The sequence below is a fragment of the Amphibalanus amphitrite genome, unplaced genomic scaffold, assembly GCF_019059575.1.
Source record: "Amphibalanus amphitrite isolate SeventyFive unplaced genomic scaffold, NRLGWU_Aamphi_draft 000087F_arrow, whole genome shotgun sequence".
Classification (NCBI taxonomy): domain Eukaryota; kingdom Metazoa; phylum Arthropoda; class Thecostraca; order Balanomorpha; family Balanidae; genus Amphibalanus; species Amphibalanus amphitrite.
The window spans coordinates 533,510-550,792 of NW_024881583.1; the positions used below are offsets into that span (position 1 = coordinate 533,510).

At 46.3% G+C, this 17,283-nt stretch overlaps 1 protein-coding gene across 5 annotated transcripts in view; it reads right to left on the reverse strand.

Annotated features, from left to right (window-relative positions):
• LOC122379919 (protein SPT2 homolog) overlaps positions 1–9,870 on the reverse strand; it is a 37,409-nt gene extending 27,539 nt beyond the window's left edge. For 2 of the 5 annotated variants that reach the window (XM_043362569.1, XM_043362565.1), the window contains exon 1: positions 9,568–9,829. The gene's annotated coding sequence lies outside the window, so the exon portion shown is untranslated. Of the gene's footprint in view, positions 1–9,567 lie in introns of all 5 variants that reach the window. The other 3 variants (XM_043362570.1, XM_043362568.1, XM_043362564.1) reach the window with 3 other exon arrangements.
• Positions 9,871–17,283: the final 7,413 nt, after the last annotated feature.

The window sequence follows — 17,283 nt, forward strand, 5'->3', positions numbered from 1 at the left end:
TGCAGTCACATAAGCATCTGCCGCAGACCAGTCGGTTACAATAAAAACTACGAATAAAGAACAGACCAGTTCAGACGGTCGGGGATAAGCCTGCGAGCGATCTCAGATGGCTCGCCGATAGACACGATATAAGCCAGAGTCAAACTAGAGGTAGTGTCGGCAACTTCCAGCCGATTGAAGTCTGCAAGCGATATTATGCGTCTTCACGACCGGTATGATGTTGCAGTCGCACATCTGACCAGTCGGACGAATTTCGAACGGCGTTCACAGTCAGCGTTCAAAAATTTCTCATTCGGGCTGAAGATGACACTCAAGAATAAGAATGGATAATTTTTCACTCTCACATTTTGGGGGGCTAGAATTTTCCACTCAAACACCCAAGAGAAATCTGAAGTTTGGGACACTGTTCACCAGAAGTGTACATCACTTAGTTTTTAGAAACTATTAGGGTTGCGCAGTGCGCTTGGGCTTTTGAGTCAATTCTTTTCCATGCGACACCAATAGGCTTAATGATCATTTTCAGAGATGTTCGGGTTGCTGCTACAACCCCCTTCTGGGGTTCCTGCCACAACCCACTTTATATATAAGGCTGCACTCGTGCTGTTCACAATTCCTCCCGATCCACCCGACAGCGCCCGATCCCGTCCGACCGCTTTCGAATCTCCGACCAGTCGGCGAGCGATCCATTCAGGGCTCGCTGATTTTTAACATCCGACCGGCCGTAAGTTATCGTCCAAAGTTGTATAATCTGCGTCAATATTTTGTGCATACTTGTGCGATTTTATGTGCACCGCCGGAGTATCACCACTGAGATGTTTGTGGGTCCCTACTCTCTCCTCTCTCTCTGAAGAGTCGGGGGGGGGGTCTAGCCCCGTTTTTTTACATTTTTTAATGCCATCCTGACGTTCTTTGCAGAATAAAGTGGCCGAAATCTGGGGAGAAATCGAAAATGGGGGGGGGGGGCTATGGCTACGAAGGTCAGTCCATGTCGCTGCCCAAGTGGCCCACCAGTCAAAATTCCTTAGCCGAGGCCCTGATTCGAAACATCAAAATAACATCTCGTCACAGATTTCAATTTCCTTACTCGTTCATAGCTCAGTGTTCACGGCTCATTCTGCATTGCTGGGCCTGATAACAATAAACTTCGAGTTACCTATGTCAAGTTTCATGTTGACACGCACAATGCAGTCGACCGATTCTAGATCAAGAAAGGTGTCCGATACCTAAAGTGTTCAATTCTTCACAGTATGACGCTATTAAAAGGGAAAATCTGCTATCACTTCACGGCGCTAATTGTGGAACAAAGTCATGCTGCATATTTCCCCGATGAGAGCGGGGCGTGGCCGTGAACGCAGAACGACTTGAACCCCATGATATATTATTTTTTGCCAACAACCAACGGAAGAATATATTGGTTTTAAAATCACATCCGGGAAAAGATTTTACGGGCTATTCAATGATAATAATTATTCGAAGAATGAGGATTGAGGATACCTCGTCGCAGATTTCATTTTCCCTACTATCTTTAGGTACTTGGAGGTCCATGTAGCATCGCTAGCCAGATCTACGTTTCTATTAATTTTGTTATCGACATGCACGATAAAATGTCGATTTTTAACAAGCTGTTGATAAAGCGTTCAATTCTGCACAAAATGACACTAAAAATAAGGGATAACCCCACATAGTTTAATCGCACGTTTTGTGGAACAGAAGGCCCGTCATTGCATATTAACGCAATGGGAGCCTTTCAGAGCGGCGTGTACCTACTGTGTGCAGACTTGTTGCTTTTGCCAAGAAGAAAGGGAACGATAAATTGAATCTAGAATCATGCATGATACTAAATTTGTTGAACTTTCTAATGCTATTTATTATTCGAAGAACAAGAACGCTGTTTTGTTGCAGCCTTCAACTTTCTTGTTCATAGTTCGCGGCTCATTCGGCATTGCTGGGCCTGACAACAATAAACTTTGAGTTTCAGTATTAAGTTTTCCTATTGACGTGCAAAATAAAATGTCGATTCTAGACAGCTGGTCGATAAAGCACTAATTTCTACGCGGATGGAACTCCTCCGCACTTCTGTGAAACAATAAGATGTCGCATATTTTCGTGACGGGAGCCTGGCGGGTCCCGCGCGTGCGAATATATGCCGACTGATGTTTCTTGCCAACAAACATAACAATAATTGGTATGTAGAATCAGGGTGTAGAATTGTGTCCTGGAATAAATTTTGCTAGCTATTCAATGATGCTAATTATTACAAGAATGAGAATGGTATCTGCTCGCAGGCTTCATTTTCTTTTTGTCTTTATTTGGAGATTCATGGTGCTTTGTTGGCCAGGCTTTGTATTTGCAGGTCTGTCAAGTAATGCTCTATGAGCGTTCGAATTCCGATAGGTATGTAGGGGAAATAAAATCTTCAACGGTATATCATTTTTGTTCTTCGAATAACTAATATCATTTGATAGCCCGTAGAACATATTCTAGGAAGTGATTCCATATGTAGAACCAGGATACTTTCCCCATGTTTATTAGCAGCAAACAATCGAACGGCATACATCGTTCGTGGCGGGGCCCCACTCCCCTCGCGAAACTATATAACATCCTTTTGTTCAACAAATACTGCGGTGAAGTGATAGCCGATTTATCCTTTTCAACAGTGCCATACTGTGTAGAATTGAATGCTTTATTGCACAGCCATCTAGAATCGACATTTCATTTTCCGCATCGATATGAAAACTTGGTGCGAACTCGAAGACTATTGTTGTCAGGCCAGCAATGCCGAATGGGTAACCTGAGAAATATTAACGAATAAGCAGATTGAAATCTGCGACGAGATGTTATTTTCATTCTTCGATTGATTAGTAGCATTGAATAGCCCGTTAAATTTAGCACCAAACGTGATTCTAGATTGAATTTACTATTGCCTTGCTTGTTGGCAAAAGCAATAAATATGCACACATCGCACGCCGCCTTGGACGCACCCATTGTATTAAAATGCGACGTCGGCTCGACACTCCTTCTGTTCCACAAAAAGTGCGATGAAGTGATGGCGGATAATCCCTCGAATCTGGTGTCATTCTGTGTAGAATTGAACGCTGTATCTAATGGTTGTCTAGAATCGACATTTTATCGTGCACGTCCATAAGAAAATGATAGAAAAATTGAAGAATGTATAGCCAGCAGTGCCCAAAGGGCCTCTAAATAAAGACAAGTAGGACACATGAAATCTGCGACGAGATATCATGCTCATTCTTCGAATAATCAGCATTATTGAATAGCCCGTAAAATGTGTTCCCAGACGCGATTCTAGAACCAATGTACTATCCCCTTATTTATTGGCACCAAACAATTAATTGGCATGCATATTTCCCGGCGGCGCCCCGCTCTCATCGCAAAATATGCAATATCCTTTTGTTGCACAAATAGTGCGGAGAAGTGATAGCCGATTTATCCTTTTCGGTAGTGCCATGTTGTGTAGAATTGAGCATTTTATTAAACAGCCATCTAGAATCTACATTTCATTGTGCGCATCAATATGAAAACTTGGTGCGAACTCGAAGATTGTTGTTGCCAGACCAGCAATGCCGAATAGGTAACCTGGGAAATATTAACGAATAAGCAAATTGAAATCTGCGACGAGATGTTATTTTCATTCTTCGATTTATTAGTAGCATTGAATATCCCGTTAAATTTAGTACCAAACATGATTCTAGATTGAATTTACTATTGCCTTGCTTGTTGGCAAAAGCAATAAATATGCACACATCGCACGCCGCCCTGGACGCACCCATTGTATTGAAATGCGACGTCGGCTCGACACTCCTTCTGTTCCACAAAAAGTGCGACGAAGTGATGGCGGATAATCCCTCGAATCTGGTGTTATTCTGTGTAGAATTGAACGCTGTATCTAATGCTTGTCTAGAATCGACATTTTATCGTGCACGTCCATAAGAAATTAATAGAAGAATTGAAGAATGTATAGCCAGTAGTGCCCAATGCGCCTCTAAATAAAGACAAGTAGGACACATGAAATCTGCGACGAGATATCATGCTCATTCTTCGAATAATCAGTATTATTGAATAGCCCGTAAAATGTGTTCCCAGACGCGATTCTAGAACCAATGTACTATCCCCTTATTTATTGGCACCAAACAATTGGCATGCATATTTCCCGGCGGCGCCCCGCTCCCATCGCAAAATATGCAATATCCTTTTGTTGCACAAGTAGTGCGGAGAAGTGATAGCCGATTTATCCTTTTCGGTAGTGCCATGTTGTGTAGAATTGAGCATTTTATTGAACAGCCATCTAGAATCTACATTTCATTGTGCGCATCAATATGAAAACTTGGTGCGAACTCGAAGATTATTGTTGCCAGGCCAGCAATGCCGAATAGGTAACCTGGGAAATATTAACGAATAAGCAAATTGAAATCTGCGACGAGATGTTATTTTCATTCTTCGATTGATTAGTAGCATTGAATAGCCCGTTAAATTTAGTACCAAACATGATTCTAGATTGAATTTACTATTGCCTTGCTTGTTGGCAAAAGCAATAAATATGCACATATCGCACGCCGCCCTGGACGCACCCATTGTATTAAAATGCGACGTCGGCTCGACACTCCTTCTGTTCCACAAAAAGTGCGATGAAGTGATGGCGGATAATCCCTCGAATCTGGTGTTATTCTGTGTATAATTGAACGCTGTATCTAATGCTTGTCTAGAATCGACATTTTATCGTGCACGTCCATAACAAATTGATAGAAGAATTGAAGAATGTATAGCCAGTAGTGCCCAATGCGCCTCTAAATAAAGACAAGTAGGACACATGAAATCTGCGACGAGATATCATGCTCATTCTTCGAATAATCAGTATTATTGAATAGCCCGTAAAATGTGTTCCCAGATGCGATTCTAGAACCAATGTACTATCCCCTTATTTATTGGCACCAAACAATTGGCATGCATATTTCCCGGCGGCGCCCCGCTCCCATCGCAAAATATGCAATATCCTTTTGTTGCACAAGTAGTGCGGAGAAGTGATAGCCGATTTATCCTTTTCGGTAGTGCCATGTTGTGTGCAGAATTGAGCATTTTATTGAACAGCCATCTAGAATCTATATTTCATTGTGCGCATCAATATGAAAACTTGGTGCGAACTCGAAGATTATTGTTGCCAGGCCAGCAATGCCGAATAGGTAACCTGGGAAATATCAACGAATAAGCAAATTGAAATCTGCGACGAGATGTTATTTTCATTCTTCGATTGAGTAGTAGCATTGAATAGCCCGTTAAATTTAATACCAAACATGATTCTAGATTGAATTTACTATTGCCTTGCTTGTTGGCAAAAGCAATAAATATGCACACATCGCACGCCGCCCTGGACGCACCCATTGTATTAAAATGCAACGTCGGCTCGACACTCCTTCTGTTCCACAAAAAGTGCGATGAAGTGATGGCGGATAATTTCTCGAATCTGGTGTCATTCTGTGTAGAATTGAACGCTGTATCTAATGCTTGTCTAGAATCGACATTTTATCGTGCACGCCAATAAAAATTGATAAAAGCTTGGTATGGCCAGCAGTGCTCATGGTTCTCCAAATAAAGACAAGAAGAAAAATAAAATCTGCGACGAGTTATCATTCTCATTCCTCGAATGGCCGGTATCATTAAAAAGGCCGTAAAATGTATTCCCGGACCGGACACGATTATCGAACCACCGTATTATTCCTTTGTTTATTGGCAACAAACAGTCGAGTAGCATAGGTACATCGTTCGTGGCCGGTGGCGGGGTCCCACTCCTCTCGCGAAACGATGAAACATCCTTCTATAATCTATTTCACAAATAGTGCTGTGAAGTGATAGCAGAATTATCCTTTTCAGCAGTGCCATATTGTGTAGAATTGATTGCTTTATCAAACAGCTATATAGAATCTGCACATAATTTTGCGCATCGGTATGAAAACTTGGTGCGAACCTCGAAGGTATTGGTTATTGGGCGAGCAATGCCGAATAGGTAAGACGGGAAATATTAACGAGTAGGTAAGGATATTGAAAGCTGCGATGAGATATTATTTTAATTCTTCAAATGATTAGCAGCATTGAATAGCCCGTTGAATTTAGAACCCAACATGATTCTAGATTGAATTCACCATTGCCTTGCTTGTTGGCAAAAGCAATAAATATGCACACATCGCACGCCGCCCTGGACGCACCCATTGCATTAAAATGCAACGTCGGCTCGACACTCCTTCTGTTCCACAAAAAGTGCGGTGAAGTGATGGCGGATAATCCCTAGAATTTGGTGTCATTCTGTGTAGAATTGAACGTTGTATCGAATGCTTGTCTAGAATCGACATTTTATCGTGCATGCCAATACAAATTGATAAAAGCTTATGTATGGCCAGCAGTGCTCCATGGGCCTCCAAATAAAGACAAGTAGGAAAAATAAAATCTGCGACGAGATATCATTCTCATTCCTCAAATAGCCGGTATCATTAAAAAGCCCGTAAAAAGTGTTCCCGGACAATATTCTGGAACCAACGTATTAATCCTTTGTTTATTGGTCACAATCAATTAGCATGCATCGTTCGCGGCGGCGTCCCGCTCCCATCGCAAATATATGCAATATCCTTTTGTTCCACTAATAGTGCGGTGAAGGAATTGCAGATTTATCCTTTTCAATAGTGCCATATTGCGTAGAATTGAGCACTTTATTGAAAAGCCATCTAGAATCGACATTTCATTGTACGTATCAACATGAAAACTTGATGCAAACTCGAAGGTTAATGTCAGACGAGCAATGCCGAATAGGTACATACCTAACCTGGGAAATATTAACGAGTACCTAATCAAATTGAAATCTGCGACGAGATGCTATTTTAATTCTTCGAATAATTAGTAGTATTGAATAGCCCGTTAAATTTAGTACCAAATGTCATTCTAGATTCAATTTACTATTGCCTCGCTTGTTGGCAAAAGCAATAAATCTGTACATATCGCACGCCGCCCTGCTACGCTCCCATTGCGTTAGCATGCAACGTCGCCTCGACATTCTTTCTGTTCCACAAAAAGTGCGATGAAGTGATGGCAGATAATCTCTTAAATTTAGTGTCATTCTATGTAGAATTAAACGCTGTATCGAATGCTAATCTAGAATCATATGTCATTGGTGTCCGTCTATGCAAAGTTCCACTGCAAACTTGAATTTTCGCTTCGGAGCGGTCGCCGACGGGCCGAGTGTCACGTGACCCCAATCTCAGGAGCCGGTCAAGGTCACATGACCAGAGATCGGTCAGTAGTTCTCAGATTTACCGCTAGAGTAGCGCCACTTGTATCGATGTCCGCCCTTGGACCGTAACGAAGCTTTAAAAAATCCCTTAAAATCGTAAAATTTTTAACAGTCACCCGAAGTCACCAACCGTCAATGACCTTGACCTGGCCGACAACTGACAAGTCAACTTGAAACCCATCATGATGCATGTGACAACCATCAGTTCACATGTGTTGGCACGTTTATATGTAATCACAATAGAAGTCTGGAAACGCAATTTTATGTGCGCTCACATAAACGGCAAATCATTTCGGTCTGCCATGGTCTCAGAAATCAGATCAAAGGCCAAAGGTCATTGGTTTCGGGATCATTAACTGTATAGGGAATGTGTAACCAGTAACGTAGAGGACACTCGAAAGTTTCGTCACGATCGGCCGCTTTTAGCGCGAGAAAATCACGAAAAAACAAGGGTTTTATTCGGCCCGAACCCCTCAAAGTGTGAGGGATAACCCGCACACGGATAGCGACGAATATCCATCACACCTACCCCAGTAACTATATTTTCTACATGTAAGCATATGCTGGCGATATAATGCAGCCAAAATTATCACAGTTACGTCCTTTGTCCCGGGCACCACATATACTCGTGAGCTGAATGTTCAAATTTTGTTCTTCTTTTCTTTTAAACTGAACTAGTTTGAACAATATTTTCATTGGACAAGATTGTTGACGGACCTCCTGTGAAACGAGACTCTATGAATTCTTAAACTCCCTAGTTATTTTGAAACAACCCTAGGTTCGTTGCATACTAACTAGGGAGGTTGCAACGACCCTAGTTTCGTTACAACGTCCCGGAACGAGCAGTTATTTTGTAACGTCCCTAGGGTCGTTGCAAACAAACTGATCGTTCAGGGAGGTTACAACCACCCTAGGGTCGTTGCAAACTAACTGAAATCGCATACTCCCTGTAACATAAATACCTACGTTCGACGTGGATCTATGCCGAATATTTTGTTCTTGATAAGATTCTTACTGGGCATTATGAAAACGTCATTTCAGTCAGCGCTATCAAAATCTCTTCACACTGTGTATAAAAAGATTCATCACGTGAGGCTGTCGTATCTACCTACGCTCGGGTGACGCAGCTTTCCTCGAAAGGAATTTCTCATTTAGGTACCTAAATGTGCAGGTGCCAGGCTCATTGGAAAGCTTGCCAGGACGCTGATTTAGGTAGATGATGTGATGTCGCGCCCAGTGACAGCTCAGGGACGCACCGGTGACGTCATACGTCTCGTCATCAGCATATGACTCATTTATAACATAAGGGTACGACAGGTCTAGTGAAACGGATATTCGAAATGGTGAGAAATGAAATGCGTAGAAAACAGAACCTAGGCTACTACAAACAATAAAACCAGAACTCTACTAAACGGTAGCTTGGCACCGTCTTGAGTTAAAGCATTAGATCTCAAACAAAATTTGGATCTACTATAGCTCGGTCAACTGTACCTATCCTAAGTATAAACATAAACACCTTATGGATATTGTGCGCGTATCGACGCCAATTCTTGCTCATAAGCTGCACTGAAACTACTTTGAAGCCGTATAAAACTCTGCTGCTTGCGGCAGGTTGAGCTGAACACCGAATGTGGCGTACCAAACGATCACGAATGGCACATTAGTCACGATTCACTCAGCAAACGAGCATCTCAGCAATCGTACATCCCACCGATACACTCCAGACCAAAGTTTAAAAAGAAAAGGTTTCTGTCCTCCACTGCACCCAACTGCCTGGCCTCACTATTATAGGCGGCGGAACGGGGGAAGGGAGCACCGTGCCCCCCCCCCCCCCATGATTTTGCCATTTTAACACTAGCCCTATCGGCGTTGCATGGAAAGAATGGGACCAAAAGTCGGCAGTGCCCCCTCCTCCCTCCCTTAATTGAAGGTGTTCCGCCGCTTCTGCTCACTATCTATATCCTACCTCCATCGGATTTTACGATATCCGTCCTTTGTTCATAGCCTCTGCCTCAATAGTCCATATCCATTATCTGTCCATATACAACATCTGGCATCCAGTCCAACCTTTCCTCTGTCGATTTTCCGTCTCGTCCTTCTGTCGTTACTTTCGGTCCGTCGGTATTTGGTCTCCTCTCGGCTCGCTCCCTCCGGACTGTCCCTCCGCGCCTGTCTCCCACCTGTGGTCTGCTCGGCGCTGTGTCCCACTCTCTGCACTCCCTCGTTACCTTCCCTTCGGACCGTCCCTCCGCTTCTGTCTCACCCAGACCCACCTGCGGCTTTCGGAGCTCGGCACCGAGTCCGGTCGCGTCCCTCCGTCCGTACCTCTCCTCCTCTCCTTCGCTCTGTTTCTGTTCTGTCTCACCCACCTGCGGCCTCCGGAGCTCGGGTGTTGTGTCCCACTCTGCACTATCCGCTCCGGCACCGTCAGCGGTCGGCCACTGCGCGCCCGGCTCTGTATCGGCGGCCCACTTCCTTGTTTCCGTCGGACTGGGTCGCTGGTGAGGACCGGCCCGGGCCGCCGGCGGCGCAGGGCACGCGGCCAACCCGAGACCGGCGCTCGGCTGTGGCCGCCGACAGGTAAAAATAGCCCCACAGCCACCGCCACCGGCGCCGCCACCGCCACCGACCCCGAGCCAGAGGGATCGCTGGGGTTCGACGGACGCGCGAGGCACAGATTCTCTTGGCCCTGCGGCGCTTCCAATCACCCGGCATTGCTTATGATCAGGCAATACTCTAGAACTGTGCCGTACCTACATATATCAGCAGCACAGCACTTTCAGGCACTACGTTTCCATGACCCGGCGCTTAGGTGTGTTTGAACATTTTGTTGGTTAAGAATGGGCGTGCACTGTAGTATCCAGCATTTCACTGCTGATTTGGAGAACACATGTCGCTCTGTCGAGATCTGCTCTGGGGAACTGTCGGCCGTTCCCATAAACTCAGGTCGAGCGGCAACTCTGGAGGTCTGGTTCGACCGCAGACATACCTTCGCACAGTCAGCTCCCTCCTCCTTTGACGCTACTCTGCCGTCTGCCGGCCCTTCATGGTACCTAACTGCCGGTTCCCTGGCTATTAGCCAGTCTATAGGTACGCATACCTGCACCCATAGGCGGCGGAACGGGGGGCACCGGGGCACGTGCCCCCCCCCCCCTGCTTTTGACATTTTAACATGTCATGGGGCTTTGCATGGAAAGAATGGGACCAAAAGTTGGTAGTGTCCCCCCCCCCCTTAATTGAAGGTGTTCCGCCGCTACTGCCTGCGCCTTTGGAAGTGCATTCATTTGCCTCGTGCCACGCCCGCTTCTCAACTCGTTGCCGGATGAAATGCTACGACAAAATGTATAGAAATCGCACCATTGATGATCTGGGATTGAATAGGAATCTACCCCAGTTGCATGAACACGTAGATGCGCATTACTGATTATAAATAATGTTTTAGTACCTACCTATTGCATCTATGGTAGGCGTTGATATCCAGCTCGTCGGAATAAAATAACAATCACAGACAAAAGAATTAAAGTCTATGGAAACCCGACATCCACCTTACTGCACTGTTTCTTTGACGCAATTATCTGGCTTACATCTGACATGGTCTCTACTGATCGGCTTTTGAGCACATTTGTTTTATTTTATATCATCTGGATGCTGGAATATGCTGTACCTCTGGTGCGCAGCTTCGTAACCATTGTTAAAGGAAATAGTTCACTTTCACGAAATTATTTTTTTTTGCAACGATTTATTATTTTTTATGTTCAAAATAATCAGCAAAGAAAATAAAACCTTTTTATAACAAAAGATTTTTTTTCTATATTTTGATATAGGAAGAACTTTTCAGTTTCTGTAAGGCACTCGCGATCCAGTATGAAAAGAGCATGGGTCCCGAAAATTCTTCAGAAACAGAGAAATTATCGCAGCCACCGGCATTTGGGCGATCTGCTCGATCTGATAATGTTCCCCTGAATGTCCTAATTGATCAGTACGAGAATTTCTCTAGAGTTCTCGTAGATAATTTCTCTAGTTTCTGAAGAATTTTCGGGACCCATGCTCTTTTCATACTGGATGGAAATATATGCAAGGCACACATCCTCAACGCAAGACACCTTTTTCGGGACGAGAAATAGAATATCTTTGCCTAGGGTGATCGTTGGACTGTAAAAGCTCCTGATTTATGCTCGTCTCAGCCCAAGCTACGGAACTGCTATTCCAGTTCAAAACCCATGTTAAAAAGTGAACTATTTCCTTTAACGCTCCGCCTACCTGCTAGGTGGGTTCATACCAGGAGACAGAGTCGACGCAGCGGAACTTATCTGTTTGTCGTCCATTAAAACAAACTACTCGGCTGTCGCCTTTTGAAATTGTCACTGTGTTCCCGGGGGCAAAAAGAGATCCGTGCAGAAGAGCATCTTGTGACGTGAAGTTTTTTTTTTAGAAGATGTGACGCATCTTCTCCCTCGTGTCCTTTGTGCGCCAATGGTCATGACGTACGCGCTAGTGTTGTGACGCACTTTCAGCATACACTCATCAGGAGCCGTACACACTCAGCGATATTGTCAGTCGCCGGGTGTTTGACAGAGCTGTCCCGGAGGCCGAGTAACGCTCCGAACCACACCGTCCCAGCCCTGCTGCTGGGGCAGAGCTGCGGCCGAGCGTCTCCCTTCCACGAGCCGGTCCCGTAGCTCAGTTGGTTAGAGCGTTGGACTCCGCGTGGTGAGAGCACGCGTTCCCGGTTATGACAGTCCGGGTTCGAAGCGCGACGGGCGCTCGACATTTATGGGCCTCCTAACAGGTATGGTTGCGGTTGGTGGCAGGCCGTAGCCAGGCGACGTCAGCGAGGGGACCGGCCGTGCGCGGCTTTGTGCGCACGTTAAACTTTGGACTCCAAATTCTGCCATAGAATCGGAATTGCGCGATCGGAGGGTAGAGGGCAGGGTCATCGCAACAAGCTTCGCTTAGCGGTGGCTCTGTCCTTGTGAATCCTTCCCATCAAAAAGGTTCGGACTAAAAATTAAAAAAAAAAAAAACTGGCAGTCATCGCGCCACGTCCGTCGCCTCGGAGCAGACCTCGCGGCGAAACGGTCAAGTCATTTACGGACCACGACAGAGTTAGGTCATTATCACATTATACCTATACCGCGGTGTTGGTTTGCTGGTTTATGCTCGTTTGCAAACGAGTAGAAAAGGGACGCTTCTACATATATGGGTGCATTGTCTTCACCTTCTCTAACACGCAATATTTTTCATTTTATTGTTTTCCATAATGTGCAACCTGTACCTAGTCAGATAAAAAGTGGGCTAAAAGAAGTTTTTTTTTCAATAATTGCAATTGCTATTAGCGCTTTCCAACTGCGGGCCAATGAAAGGCGCAAACGTTTCTCCAACGCTGTTTGACATAATCATTTCCTTCGATTATTGCATTTTAGGCATAGTTTTATACATTCCCCAAATGCTTCATTGTTGACCGGATAATGAGCTGCATAGCATTACTTAAAATGTATAATTTGAACAACCATCACCATTCGGCTGAACTTTGTGAATCATTATGACCTGAGTTCTAATTGGGGTTGACATCGAAACGATAATGAAGCGATAGGTAATTAATCGACATCCGTTAACTTAACATGGTCGTTTGCTAAGACTATGAAATACATTAAATTTCCTCCTTAGTTGTGGTTGTTCACGTAAAGTTCCGTCCCTAGTTGTGATCGTCCGATATCTGTCCAATATAAAGGAATGTCGACTCGGTCCGGGCTACTATATAGTGCAGCTAGTGTCGATGGCACAGGGTGTCCGCGTTGGTGTTTATTATGTTGGTTGCCAGCGACAACCGCTCACGAGAGCGTTGGAGTAGATGTACATTAGGTCTGTCAAGGAGCATTATTGTTGATATGTGCGTATTGCTGGCTTTGCCAACCGATTAAGGCCATTATCCATTATCCTGAAAATGCTCAAACGCAGCCAGTTTCTATGGTCACAGGGCACCAGTCAGCATATAAGGATGTGTGTGACCGCCGGGCGGATAGACGTTGTGTCGGCGGCACGGCAGGCACAGCGGCGGAGTTGGACACGCCGTACGAGATGCTGTACGTATGGGTGAAGGCGCTGGTCGGCCTGCTGCTGACCATCAACTTCGCGGCGCCGCTGTACGCGGTAGCCGTCAACCGGACGCTGTGGGAAGAGCCGATGGCCGTGCTGGCCGCCAACCTCTCCTTCAGCTGCATGTGTCTGGGCGTCACGTTCGTCCTTATCGGCGCGTACGACATCGCGCAGCTGCAGGTCAAGGGACTCTGCCAGTCGCTCCAGTACTGCGGCTTCGGCTTCGGCGTGGCATTCAAGTTGGCGGAGACGTGCATGGCCGTGGACCAGTTTGTGGCCGTGTTCTACCCCCTGCAGCACTACAGCCTCATGTCGCGCGCGCGCCGCTGGCTCTTCGTGGCCACCTGGCTGGCCTGGGCCGTCCAGCCGGCCTTCGGTCTGGTGGCCGTCCTGCTGGAGCTGCCGACGCCGGCCGACACCACGCTGGGGCGCGACAAGGCCAGCGTCGCCTTCCCCGAGTGCCGCTGGGAGAGCAACATCGCCGACGCGTACGCCATCTTCGTCGAGACCCAGTTCCTGGTGTTCTCGCTACTGACGGCGGCGCTGTACATGTACACCGGCGCGGTCGGCTATCGCATGAACGCGCGCATCCGCCGTCAGATGGCCCACCTCGGACACCAGAACATCGGCGGACGGGACCGCAAGTTCGTCGACAACTTCAACTCCTTCAAGAGGATCGTCTGGGTGTTTCTGACGACGATGCTGCTGGACGTGATCTCGCCGGTGGTGCGCCTGATCGGCCGCTGGCACCCGATGCCGCAGTTCAGCGGGTTCCTGCACCAGCTGCGCGCACTCTGCTTCATCTGCGAGGGCTGGCTCTACGGCCTCCTCAACGCCAAGCTGAGAGAGGCCTACAAGAAAACGCTGTGCTGCAGGCCGTGCAGGGTCACCTCCAATGCGGTGGAGGTGCTGGATCATCGCCACCATTCGGTTCAGCAGTGCCAGGGGCCGATACCGTCCGTCACGGAGCACTCGCAGCCGCCGGCCGCATCACCCAGCCATTCGATACGCCTGTGTAGCGTGGCTGATCTGCCCATACAAAGCTAAGTGATGTTAGCTGAACTCTTGTCTGAATATACCGGGTGGCCCAGAAAAAACGTTCCCAACTTTAAATCAATATTTCTCAGAAAGCGATATAGACACAACATTGAAACCTCCAATAGTCAATGCGGCATGCATTGTCAGTAAATGGTATGATTTTTATGTTATTCGGTCAATTACTTTTTAAACGGTTTGTGTTTCTAGCATGCCATGTAAAAATTACTTTTTTGCTCAGATGTTTACTAAAAGATGTGAGTGAACGGGCCACTTCCATCTCGGCACCACAGCCTTCAGCCATGACTGTTACTGGCAACTAGTCTCATTGATAGTTCAGGCCTCAGGGTGACACATTCCCTCTAGCTTTTTTCTTTATTCGGTCGATTTACTGTTTGATCTTGAAGGGAGGGAGATCAGCAGTAACCCATGCACCGTGCCACTCCGTCTGCTCGAAACAGGACTTGTTAAAACGAATGGCATCCATTAACACTATTTTGGCTCAGTATTTGAATATTTGGTACATACGTGGGACAAAAATATTTAAACTAACAACACACTTGCTGGTTTCATTCACGTGTTCTCTTTTTCCATTTTTTTCTCACTTGGTACGTCTAAGCCAATCATCACTACCGTTCAACATCGGCAAAAAAAGCAAAAACGTCTTACTTAGTTCAACATAAGATGGCTGGATTGTAAATGATGGTACAGTGTTATAATTTGGCATACCAATGCGCAAAGAAGTGACGCACCCTTGATGAAAATTTTGGCTCGTTATTTGCACTCGAATTTGAGATATAGGCCTCCAAAGTTCGGAACGTTTTTTTTGGGGGGGGGGGCCACCCGGTATTTATGTGTTAATCCTAGCTGTGCGACTTGTCTGTCATGTTGTTTCTTCACACGCGTTTGTTGTCGATAGTATCCTGGTGCCATCTCGGTATAGTTCTAAGCCGGCCCGTCATCACTGCTGACGATTTGTAGCTCTTCGACCTAGTCCGGCTGGCTGAGGGTAGCCGACTTGTGTCGGTCCCCTCCCCAGCGGCTCGACCCAGTGAGAGCAGCAGCTGCAGAGGCGCATAGCTGGCACGGCGCCACGGCAGGCCGGGAACTGGTGAGTCAGAGGGCCCGGCAGCCCGGCCGGCCGGAGCGACTCAGTGGATCACTGGGCCAACCGAGGAAAGGGGTACCTACCAGTCACAGGGATAGGGAATCACTGGGCTAACTAGCTGCGCACAGGTTACAGCGTATCACAGGGCTGTCGCGGGGGGGGGGGTGATTTTACTCCTTTATCTTAAGTCTGTTAATGCATTGGACTTACTGTGGATCACTCGGCAGGAAGGGTGAGCCCACCCTGATGTGCAGCTCGCCCTCCTGAGTTCAGAGTTGAGCCGTTGAACGTGTTCTGTGCGCCCGCTCAGACGATGTTGCACACCCGTCGATGTTGCTCACCCGTCTCAGACGATGTTGCTCACCCGTCGCGATGTGCCAGCTATCCTACTCACATTGGTAGAGGTGAAATAAACGTGCTCCGTGGTGGCTGATGTCTGTGATTATTTATTGAACACCGGCTGGAACCCGACTCACTGTCTCGCCGAAATCAGAGCTGCTTTTGCTATTGTATGTTCCGTTGGTTAAACTCGAATGCATAACTAATTGTGAGGAGTATGGGCAACGCGCTCGTTGCAGTTATGCGAGTCTATAAATATAGATAATCGCCTTTCGTCCAGCGAAGTTTATGGTTCTGGTCGAAATGAAACAAATATGTTACGCGAATGACAGCCAATTGAAAGGGATGCAAAGCTACAAGGCTATAGGTACGTAGGTATGCTTTGCCTGAACTACCTACTCAGATTTTTTTTTTGTTACTAGGTATACGAGCTGTGCTGACAAGGGCTGAAGCGTAGTCAGCCTAATAACCTGGGACGGTATAGGTATGACAGCCGTTCCGTCGCCTCAGGTAACACGCCTTAGTGTATCTCTCGCCGGACCTTGGTTTTCTACACATCGTCCCTGCCGAGGGGGAGGGGGGGGTTGGTGCGCCTATATATATACGAGACGCAGCGATTGATATACCTAGGTACTCGATTTTAAAGGGACCCTCCCACCTTAACATTAGATTTGAGTTGAGATAGCCAAAATGGGGTCCCTGGCTCACAATTACCGGTTTCGGCACTCACAACATCGAGAAATGCCTTAAATCGGAAATATTGAATTTCAAAATTGCAGCATTTTGATTCAGAGGGGCTAATGCTTAGGAATACCCCTCTGCATGTGTGACGTCAGCGCAAATAACTAACGATTTTTTAAATGTTTGACTAAAACGTTTTGTAGCACGCGGTGGTATATGCTATTTGCGCGCAACATCTGCCGCAAACGCCGCACTTCTAAAATAAAGTCGCTAGAAACTACGGAGATCCCAAAAAGTAAACAAAAGTAAAAGTCTAATATCTTGAAAACCGGTTAATATTTTTCGGTGAAATTTGGTAGATATTCGTTTTCGCTCTTTCTGAACCGAGCGACATCACTTTCATGCCAATTCATAAACTTTTTTGAAGGTGGGAGGGTCCCTTTAACCCGCGCCCCGCTGGGGGGGGGGGGCAGAATCTGCCCCCTCCCGTTTTTCGCCAATAACTTCTAAACGCGTTACGCCAGCGACGTCAAACTTTCAGTACCTTATCATACATCAATTGGACACGTTCTCTGAAAATTTGAGCGAAATCCGTCGGGAAGTTTTTGAGAAATTGACGTTTTAGTGACGTCATGTTCGCCATTTTCGCCTAAAAAACGGCAAAATTTCAAACGCCGCAAACATCTTCAACATCTTCATTTTTAAAGGAATCAAGACGTAACAAAAAGGT